Raw genomic sequence first — 10,760 nt, 5'->3', positions numbered from 1 at the left:
AAAAAGTTTGACACATTTATTACAGACGTGATCTCATGGTGTCTGACTATACACCAAGGTCGCCAACATCGACTTAACGAATTATTGAATAATATCCTTAAAAAAATAGTATATGGATAATTCAAACTCTTTATTGATCATAGACTTGTAAAGTCCAAATACTTAACATTGTCAATACATTTTAAATCACATATGAATCAATGCCTTTTTACATATCTAATGAAATTACGGTATTTTAATCAAAATTATCATAGAGAAGTAAAACTTCGTAATAAGTGACTACTGATATTGAAACACACATTTTAAAATATTTTAAGCGCCATTTGTTTTTTTTTTTAATTTATTATAATTATATTATGTATAATAATATTTTGTTCATGCTATTTTACGAGCGCTTCTGCATTACGAATGAAACATAGGACGCAAAAACACAAACAGTTAAAGCTAATTTTTATCTTATTCCGTCGTGCGTAAAACTTTATTTACTTCACCGCGCTACCCTGGATAAATAGCGAATAATTCATTTTTCACATAACAAAAATGTAATACCATATTGATGAAGAATTAAGTTTTCTTAAAAAAAAAAAAAATCCCATCCCCCCAAATGTTTAGCACACTATTCGGTAACTATTGAGAGTAGGATTGTGATTTTTATCCATACCGATAGAAAATCTAACAAGTGATAATTTATCCTCCTGGCATATTTTAATAGCATGAACGGTTTTCGTTAAAATATTTAATTTAAAAACAACTAATTTTAAGCCACTGAACAATCCGACGAGATTGCAACGTTGTAGCTCTCATCACATATATAACAGACTAGCCATCTCCATGTTAAAAACGGTAATATGTGGAAGAGAACCACCACCAGGATCGCCACTGCAGGTTGGTAACGACTGCTAGGTGGATGTACAGTTGATCCATACAATTCAAATGAGAGTTACAACGTGATTTCTTTGGTAGTCACTAGATGGCAGCATAGTGAAATAGGTTTAAATTGTTGCCTCCAAAGCCCATAAGGATGATCAATCTATTTTATGTGATCTGTGGTTGTAGGCAGAGAGGGAGATAGAAGGTAGTTCACCTAGCAAAACAGCCCTGAGTTTGTTGACTTCTTACATCCGCATTACGAGAAGAAAGAGCAGTGTGTTAGCGGCAATGTTGCCAGGCAGCTGAAATTTTCAACTTAATTTTCTAATTAACTGTGCATCTAATCACAAAACGTACTATAATATAGGTTTTCTATTAAGTGTACCACGCCCCTTTCAATCTGCAGGGTTATTTCACTTCAATTCTGTATAATGGCATTCATTCATAGTGTTGCCCAAGGACAGGTCTTTCACTGCAAACCCAGCACTCTCCAATCTTTCCTATTTTCTGCCTTCCTCTTTATCTCCGCATACGATCCATATATCTTAATGTCGTCTATCATCTGATATCTTCTTCTGCCCTGAACTCTTCTCCCGTTCACCATTCCTTCCAGTGCATCCTTCAGTAGGCAGTTTCTTCTCAGCCACTGACCCAGCCAATTCCTTTTCCTCTTTCTGATCAGTTTCAGCATCATTCTTTCTTTATCCACTCTTTCCAACACAGCTTCGTTTCTTACTCTGTCCATTTCCAAGGAAGCTTTTAATAGAAAAAAGGGGCATTTTCTGCGGACCTCTGGAAAAAGAACTAAGAGACTAGTGAAGTGCTTTGTATGGAATGTGACATTGTATCGAGCAGAAACATGGACACTACGAGAAGAGAAGAGAAATGACTAGAAGCATTTGAAATGTGGATGTGAAGAAGAATGGAGTGTGTAACAGAATAAGAAATGAAGCTGTGCTAGAAAGAGTGGGAGCAGAAAGAATAATGCCGAAACTGATCAGGATGAGAAAAAGAAATTGGGTGAGTCTCTAGCTAAGAAGAAACTGCATACCGTACTGAAGGATGCACTAGAAGGAATGGTGAATGGAAGAAAAGTTCGGGACAGAAGAAGACATCAGATGACAGACAATATTGAGATACATGCATCGTTTGAGGAGACTAAGGAAATAATAATAATAATAATAATAATAATAATAATAATAATAATAATAATAATAATAATAATAATAATAACCTCCGTAACAAAAAATAGTTTTGGGCATATACAGTCTAATATCATTTTATTTATCAAATAATATTGTCTAAGATTGAAAGTAATGGAAAAATCGTTTCAGCTGATTTTGAATATATCGTCATTTTGTTTAATTTTTTAAACACGTATTAATATAATTTATGTGCATAATTCCCGAATTGTAGAGTCTTAGATACCGAATACGAACAAAACAAATCCAGCAACGTAGAAGACAGATGGCATATTTAAATGTACGAGTGCTGAAAATGTGTATTTCCACGAAAATTCCAATACTTTGTATATGGTAATCTGAAAGAAATAAACAGAAAGAAAGGGGAGGGAAGAAAGAAATGAACCAAAATTACCCTATTTCACACTTTTTGAAATGGCGGAGTTTCAATTAGTACCAGTAAGCTACAAAATCTGCTGAATTGCATAAATACCAATATGACCTATGTGCCTTTCTAGTTGATTGATAGGTGTCACATTTACGCGTTTCGCAACATTTTTTATCATGCTGATATTTCCTTGGACTGCCAGTCAATATAAGATATGGGTGCATAATTTACAATAGAAGAAGATAAATTAGTACATTTGCATTTCACCGAAGACACATTTCATTGTAATGCCAAGGAACTCTGATTTTATTTATGAAATGTATGTTTTGAGTAGATATTATACGTATTTAATTAATTTTACAGAAACTTACATAAAATAAATGAGCATGTATTAGAGACGCTTCCTAAGGTAACACAAATCGCTATTTCAAATTAATAGGACTATTCAAATGTATCTTTAACAAGGAGGACAAGACTAACTAGTAATAAGGAATATCACTTTTATGGACGTCGTACAAAATTTTGTCCAATATTCTTTTGAGAAGATTAACTCCATATGTAGATTAAATTATTGGGGATCATCAGTGCGGTTTTAGGCATAATAGATCGACTATTGATCAGATTTTTTGCATTCGACAGATATTGGAGAAAACATGGCAGTATAAAGGCACAGTACATCAGTTATTCATAGATTTCAAAAAGGCATATGACTCGGTTAAGAGAGAAGTTTTATATAATATCCTTATTGAATTTGGTATTCCCAAGAAACTATAGTTCGATTAATTAAAATGTGTCTTAGTGAAACGTACAGCAGAGTCCATATAGGTCAGTTTCTGTCGATGCTTTTTCAATTCACTGTGGGCTAAAGCAAGGAGATGTATTATCACCTTTACTTTTTAACTTTGCTCTAGAGTATACCAGGAAAGGCCAGGTTAACAGAGAGAGTTTGGAATTGAATGGGTTACATGAGCTTTTTGTCTATGCGGATGACGTGAATATGTTAGGAGAAAATCCACAAACTATTAGGGAAAATATGGGAATTTTATGTGAAGCAAGTAAAGAGAGAGGTTTGGAAGTAAATCCCGAAAAGACAAAGTATATGATTATGTCTCGTGACCAGAATATTGTACGAAATGGAAATATAAAAATTGGAAATTTATCCTTTGAAAAGGTTGAAAAGTTTAAATATCTTGGAGCAACAATAACAAATATAAATTATACTCAGGAGGAAATTAAACGCAGAATAAATATGGGAAATACCTGTTATTATTCGGTTGAGAAGCTTTTGTCATCCAGTCTGCTCTCAAAAAATCTGAAGGTTACAATTGATAAAACAGTTATATTACCGGTTGTTCTGCATGGCTGTGAAACTTAGACTCTCACTTTGAGACAGAAACAGAGGTTAAGGGTGTTCGAGAATAAGATGCTTAGGAAGATATTTGGGACTAAGAGGGATGAAGTTACAGGAGAATGAAGAAATTTACACAACGCAGAACTGTAGGCCTACACATTGTATTCTTCACCTGACAACATAGGAATATTGATGTTTGAGATGGGTAGGGCATGTAGCATGTATGGGCGAATCCAGAAATGCATATATAGAGTGTTAGTTGGGAGACCGGAGGGAAAAAGATCTTTGGGGAGACTGAGACGTAGATGGGAGGATAATATTAAAATGGATTTGAGAGAGGTGGGATATGATGATAGAGACTGGATTAATCTTGCTCAGGATAGGGACCGATGGCGGGCTTATGTGAGGGCGGTAATGAACCTCCGGGTTCCTTAAAAGCCAGTAAGTAAGTAAACAGCCCCAAGTAAGCTTGCTTTCTGGACAGACCTCGTAAATGCGCTTGAATAGCCAACATTTGTACAAGCACTTGTTTTGACACTATTAACATGGTGGAAGAAAAAAAAATTAACTTTTTTATCTGCTCCCATGAGAATGTTTACTTATCAAATGGTGTCCTACGAATTACGATTGTTTGAAATCACACAATCACCAATAAGTTTAATGTTCCACGTAAGTATATGGATTATATGAATCCCCTGCCCTGTTTTCAATTACTGATGTGTTGCAGTGAGTAAAAAATTTCGTCCGTCTTCTTATGTCTATAATATTAATTTTAGTTATTAAAATACTATGAATAGTTGTAGATAGATTAATTATATAGGGTATTCATGAATTTTACTGGAAGCAAGTAAAGAGCTAGGTTTGGAAGTAAATCCCGAAAAGACAAAGTATATGATTATGTCTCATGACGAGAATATTGTACGAAATGGAAATATAAAAATTGGAAATTTATCTTTTGAAGAGGTGGAGAAGTTCAAATATCTGGGAGCAACAGTAACAAATATAAATGATGCTCGGGAGGAAATTAAACACAGAATAAATATAGGAAATGCCTTTTATTATTCGGTTGAGAAACTTTTATCATCCAGTCTGCTGTCGAAAAATCTGAAAGTTAGAATTTATAAAACAGTTATATTACCGGTTGTTCTTTATGGTTGTGAAACTTGGACTCTCACTTTGAGAGAGGAACAGAGATTAAGGGTGTTTGAGAATAAGGTGCTTAGGAAAATATTTGGGGCTAAGAGGGCTGAAGTTACAGGAGAATGGAGAAAGTTACACAACACAGAACTGCACGCATTGTATTCTTCACCTGACATAATTAGGAACATTAAATCCAGACGTGGTCCTCCAGCTTGGGGGTGGGCGAAGGGCTAACAACCCATCACCGTAAAAAACAGCTTGTTACGAATTCCTACAGTAAGTATAAAACAGTTATATTACCGGTTCTTCTATATGGCTGTGAAACTTGGACTCTCACTCTGAGAGAGGAACATAGGTTAAGGGTGTTTGAGAATAAGGTGCTTAGGAAAATATTTGGGGCTAAGCGGGATGAAGTTACAGGAGAATGGAGAAAGTTACACAACACAGAACTGCACGCATTGTATTCTTCACCTGACATAATTAGGAACATTAAATCCAGACGTTTGAGATGGGCAGGGCATGTAGCACGTATGGGCGAATCCAGAAATGCATATAGAGTGTTAGTTGGGAGACCGGAGGGTAAAAGACCTTTAGGGAGGCCGAGACGTAGATGGGAGGATAATATTAAAATGGATTTGAGGGAGGTGGGGTATGATGATAGAGATTGGCTTAATCTTGCACAGGATAGGGACCGATGGCGGGCTTATGTGAGGGCGGCAATGAACCTCTGGGTTTCTTAAAAGCCAGTAAGTATTCATGAAATATCCAGTCTGGCTCTCTCTATCTCTCTTTCTCCTCGTCCTTCGTGTACATGTCATAACACTTTACTGCATTGCTAAAATGTAATTTCATAAAGAGGAAGCTTCTTTTGAAATTATATTGTACATTTATATGCTCTGAATTATTGTAACATTATAAAATGAAGCGATATAATATATTTACGGCAATTTATTTAATGGTACTGTAGCTACTTTGTTGCCTGGTGCGTCAAGGACTTTGTCCTTATTTTATAGGTAGACAGAAACGATATACAGACGATATACTCGTTGGTATTGGAACAAAGAACTGATAACTGACTTAGTTTTTTATGTGCAAGTCAAATCATATTTCCAGAAAGCTATAAATTCCCTGCACTTCAGTGAAGTACGTAATAGTCATACCATATTTTCTATAGACTGTAATATATTATCACTGGTCACAACTTAATAGTGAACATCAAGACATGAATTATTCGACAGCAGTCATCGTTATTATAGTGGCAGCACTGTCCATTACATATGCTGATGTATGTGTCTCGCTGTGCTCGTGCAAGAAAAATAAGACGGTGGTTAATTGTAAGAATAAACAAATAAAAACTCTACACACAGATTTTTTTAAACTACTGAGGAATGTTGAGAAACTTAATCTGGATGACAATCTTCTAGAAACTATACAGGTTGAAACATTAGATCCTCTTCGACACAGCATCCAGGAAATTAGTATCAATAAGAATTATATTACATCGTTACACAGTTTTCTATTCAGGAATATGACTAAACTCCTAGTTCTGAGACTAAATGGAAATGTATTGAATTATATAGACGACAATATCTTTTCTGGGTTGATGAATATTAAAACTCTCACAATTGAAGGCAATAAGTTGAAAATATTGCAAGGAGTATTACTGCAACATTTATACAATTTGAAAATATTTTCAGTTTCAAAGAATTTTGTTCCAAAACTTAATGACAGTTTTTTCAAGAATAACACAAAATTAGAAAAAGTTGATTTCTATGGGAATGTTCTCACCAATATAGAAGGAAATATATTTAGACACAATTGCAACTTACGAACTGTAACTCTTGGTGCAAATAAAATACAGTATATACATCATGATGCATTTATAAATTTGAAAGATCTTGAATTTCTAGATCTTAGTGGCAACAGAATAAAACACTTACATGCCAAAATGTTCATTAACTTAAGAAACATAATATCACTGCAGTTGTCTGGAAATAAACTTGAAATGCTTAATGTTGATGTTTTTCAAAGTATGAACAAAATTAATCGCTTATATTTATTTTCGAACTCAATTACGTTGTTACATCACCAAACCTTTATAAATATGACCAGTCTTTCAAGATTGGACATATCGTCCAACTTACTGAAATACCTTGATTACAGAACGTTCAAATCTCTCACAAATTTAATGGTTCTGATGATAGCTGAAAATGCACTAACTATATTGGATAATCGTCTGTTCTTATCACTTAGTCAAGTGACCATTATAAGTCTAGGGAATAATTCCTTGCAGACATTTGATTATACTATCCTCAAACCACTGACAAAACTCTTTTCACTTGACCTGCGTAATAACCCATTCATTTGTGACAGAAGACTATGTGAATCTTGGAAATGGTGTAATGCACATAAAATCACCTCGCAGGCCACTTGCCTAATGAATGAACTAAATGCTGTTGAATGGGGCCAGTCTTGCAGTATTCTTGCTACAACTTTGAAATATACGACTACAGTTTCAGCTAACATGACACCTATCACAAATAATCAGAAAACAGCAATGGAAAACAAACGAGGTTTTCTGACATCAGGTTCTACTTATGTCACAGATCCTCCAAGTACCAGTACTGTAATTGTACCTTTGGATACTATGTTATCAGTAAGTCTAGTTCTAGGGATCCTTGTTGTCACACTTATTATCTGTCTGTTACAAAAATTGTGGCGTAAGTTGAGGAGTCGGCAAATGCAAATACAAGCTGGAACAGAATGAATTCATTTTTTTACTTGGTTATTTAATGACGCTGTATCAACTACGACGATATACTACTAATAGCAAGATCAAAGAAGGCATTTAATTGAAAAGCTAGAACAATACGAAATATACAAACACACCCCGATCAAATTCTCAACACACACATCAATTTCAGTACGCACACACTATTAGACTCCACTTTTCAACATCTTTCAACAATCAAACGCACCCACATAACAGGCAGAGAAGTTAGAGATGACGCCGAGATCTAGTAGGCTCTGAGGATGGTGTGATGAAGCACCGAAACAGCTGTAAGCTGCACAGACTTACATAATTAACACAAGTAAGTCCGCTAGTTAATCAACAAAATTTTGTTGAACTTGCATAGAGTCGTTCGGAATAACTCTCACTATTAACACAATAAATAACAACCACACCTCTCCATGGAGATGAGAGTGCATACACAGTGTGCAGTGTTTCTGGGATCGCCTCATATATACGGTGCTTCAAAGCACACCTAAAACCCCCTTTTCTTGGAAATGACATGGCACTGTGCGTTCACGAAAAAAAATTTCGTTACATAAATCTGTAAGTATAAAGAATCGAGTGGTGGTACTTGTATTTTCAGGGACAAACCGGAAATAGGGGTAACCAGGGTCAACTTTGGAAATATCATTAATAGTAGTGCTGTAATAATATACAATTTAGGTCAGTATATTATTAAAATACCAAGACATCGTCATTCAAGTGATGTAACAGTGTCCACATCGGCAGAGGTTAACTTCTAGCAGTGACAATAGTGGAAAGTGTGAAAATAAGTGTCAGCAGTGGTAATGAACTAGCTGTAGAATTCAACTACTGAACTTACAAATGATGGCAAGTCCACTAAGAAAATACACAAACGAAATTTTCAAGAAAAGTGAAAATCAACTTTCCCAAGTATAATTAATTGCATGATAAAACTGCGTTTTTTTGTTGTTGTTGTAAAATGGCCGGAAAGCTTATAGAGGTTGTAATGAAAATTCAATTAGACTGTCTCTGCTTATCTGTATTACAATTATAATTTATTGATGTCTTACATTAACGTTTTCGCAGAAAGCAAGGCTTGACTGGAGCCCAGGGAGTGATAAACAACAACTAAATGAAATTGTAAGTTAAAACATAAGAAGTGATATAGTCAACTCACGCACAAAACTTCCATCAAAGTGTATGTTACGAATATTCTAAATTTCAAGTGCTCCAATATTATGTGTGTTTATCATCGAACAAACAATACAAAGAATCTTCAAGATTTATTTATACTCAACAATACAGTGCAATTAATCCACATCAAATAGGTAACGACTAGTTGCCCCAACGAACAGTCACGATAAACATTCGTAAAATTCACAGTGTTAAGTATTTAGATAACGTCATAGAACAATGACCACATGTTGTTAATTGATCTTAATTGATTGTTTTAACAATCGATAGTATATACAGTAAGTGTTTTATGGTCCATGTAACCACTGTAAACATGTACGGGTATAGTATGTATATTCACACACACACACACTATCCAAGACCACAACAATGTACCTATTGACCAGGTTTAAATTTAAATTTAGTATCATAAATACATCTGAAGATGGTACACTGAAGTACCGAAGACGTTAATGTAAGACATCAATAAATTATAATTGTAATACAGATAAGCAGAGATGGTCTAATTGAATTTTCATTACTTATTAGTCAGCTTATCGGAAAAATCAATACAAGATGAAACTATTATAGAGATTGGTTTTAATGGCTTCATGAAAAATCTGATTGTCAGAGAGAATATTTTTAGCAGTGTAACTAATGTAAATTCAGATGTGAACATGTCCAGCCGGATTTCTAATGTAAAACAAGATGAAAGAATCTAGGATTGTATTACTGAAGACAGTGTCTTCTTTAAAATTACATACACTGAAGAAATGTTTATATTTATGGCCTCAGTGATCATTCGTTACTCATATTTTCCCAAGTTTAGATAGAGGTTGGCCACTCCCCCCACCAATATTTTACAGAAGTCGCACTATGCATGTATGCTTAACCAATTTCTATCAACCAGATCTAAACTAACAAGGGAACTATAAGTGAGCTTTTGTCGAACCCTCTCCTCAAACTGCACACACACATCTCCAAAGCAATAAGATAAATATAAAAAATCAGTCTTAATACTTGAGAACTTACTTCGAATTCTGTATTACGAAATAACGACCTGTGCTTAGAAGCAAACATGCTCATGGGGGCAGATAAAAAAAGTTAATTTCTTTTCTTTCACCATGTTAATAATGTCAGAACAGGTGCTTATACAAATTTTGGCCACTCAAGAGCAATTACGAGGGCCGTTCACAAAATAAGTTTACCTGGGGTTGTTTACAAAAAGAAAACACAATTTCATGGAGAGTTTTGTTGGAACAGGTACAGCAATTGTTGAACTATTTTTGAACATATTCCCCAGCAGAATCGAGATATTTGTTGTCGACCTGGTTGGCGAGTTGGTATAGCGCTGGCCTTCTATGCCCAAGTTTGCAGGTTCGATCCCAGGCCAGGTCGATGGCATTTAAGTGTGCTTAAATGCGACAGGCTCATGTCAGTAGATTTACTGGCATGTAAAAGAACTCCTGCAGGACAAAATTCCGGCACATCCGGCGATGCTGATATAACCTCTGCAGTTGTGAGCGTTGTTAAATAAAACATAACATTTTTTTTTTTTTATTTGTCATACCGTAGGGTCAACAGAGAGGTGCAGACAGCTGTCACACTGGTTGCGATCCCAGGGGGCAGACTTCTACGACACAGGGATACAAAAATTAATCCCATAAATGTCTCAGTTCCGATGGGGAATAAGTTTAAAAATATCTCAACAGTTGTTGTATCTGTTTCAATTAATCTTTCAATGAAATTTTGTTTTGTTTCTGAAAACTGTCCCAGGTAAACTTAATTTTTGGATAGCCCTCGCAATTGCGCTATAATGGCCAAAATTTGTTTAAGCACCTGTTTTGACATTCTTAAGACAGTGGAAGAAAAAAAAATTAACTTTTTTTATCTGCCCCC

Source organism: Periplaneta americana, chromosome 17 (assembly GCF_040183065.1).
Source record: "Periplaneta americana isolate PAMFEO1 chromosome 17, P.americana_PAMFEO1_priV1, whole genome shotgun sequence".
Lineage (NCBI taxonomy): Eukaryota > Metazoa > Arthropoda > Insecta > Blattodea > Blattidae > Periplaneta > Periplaneta americana.
The sequence above is the reverse complement of the archived record's forward strand: the minus strand, read 5'-3'. Positions refer to the sequence as shown.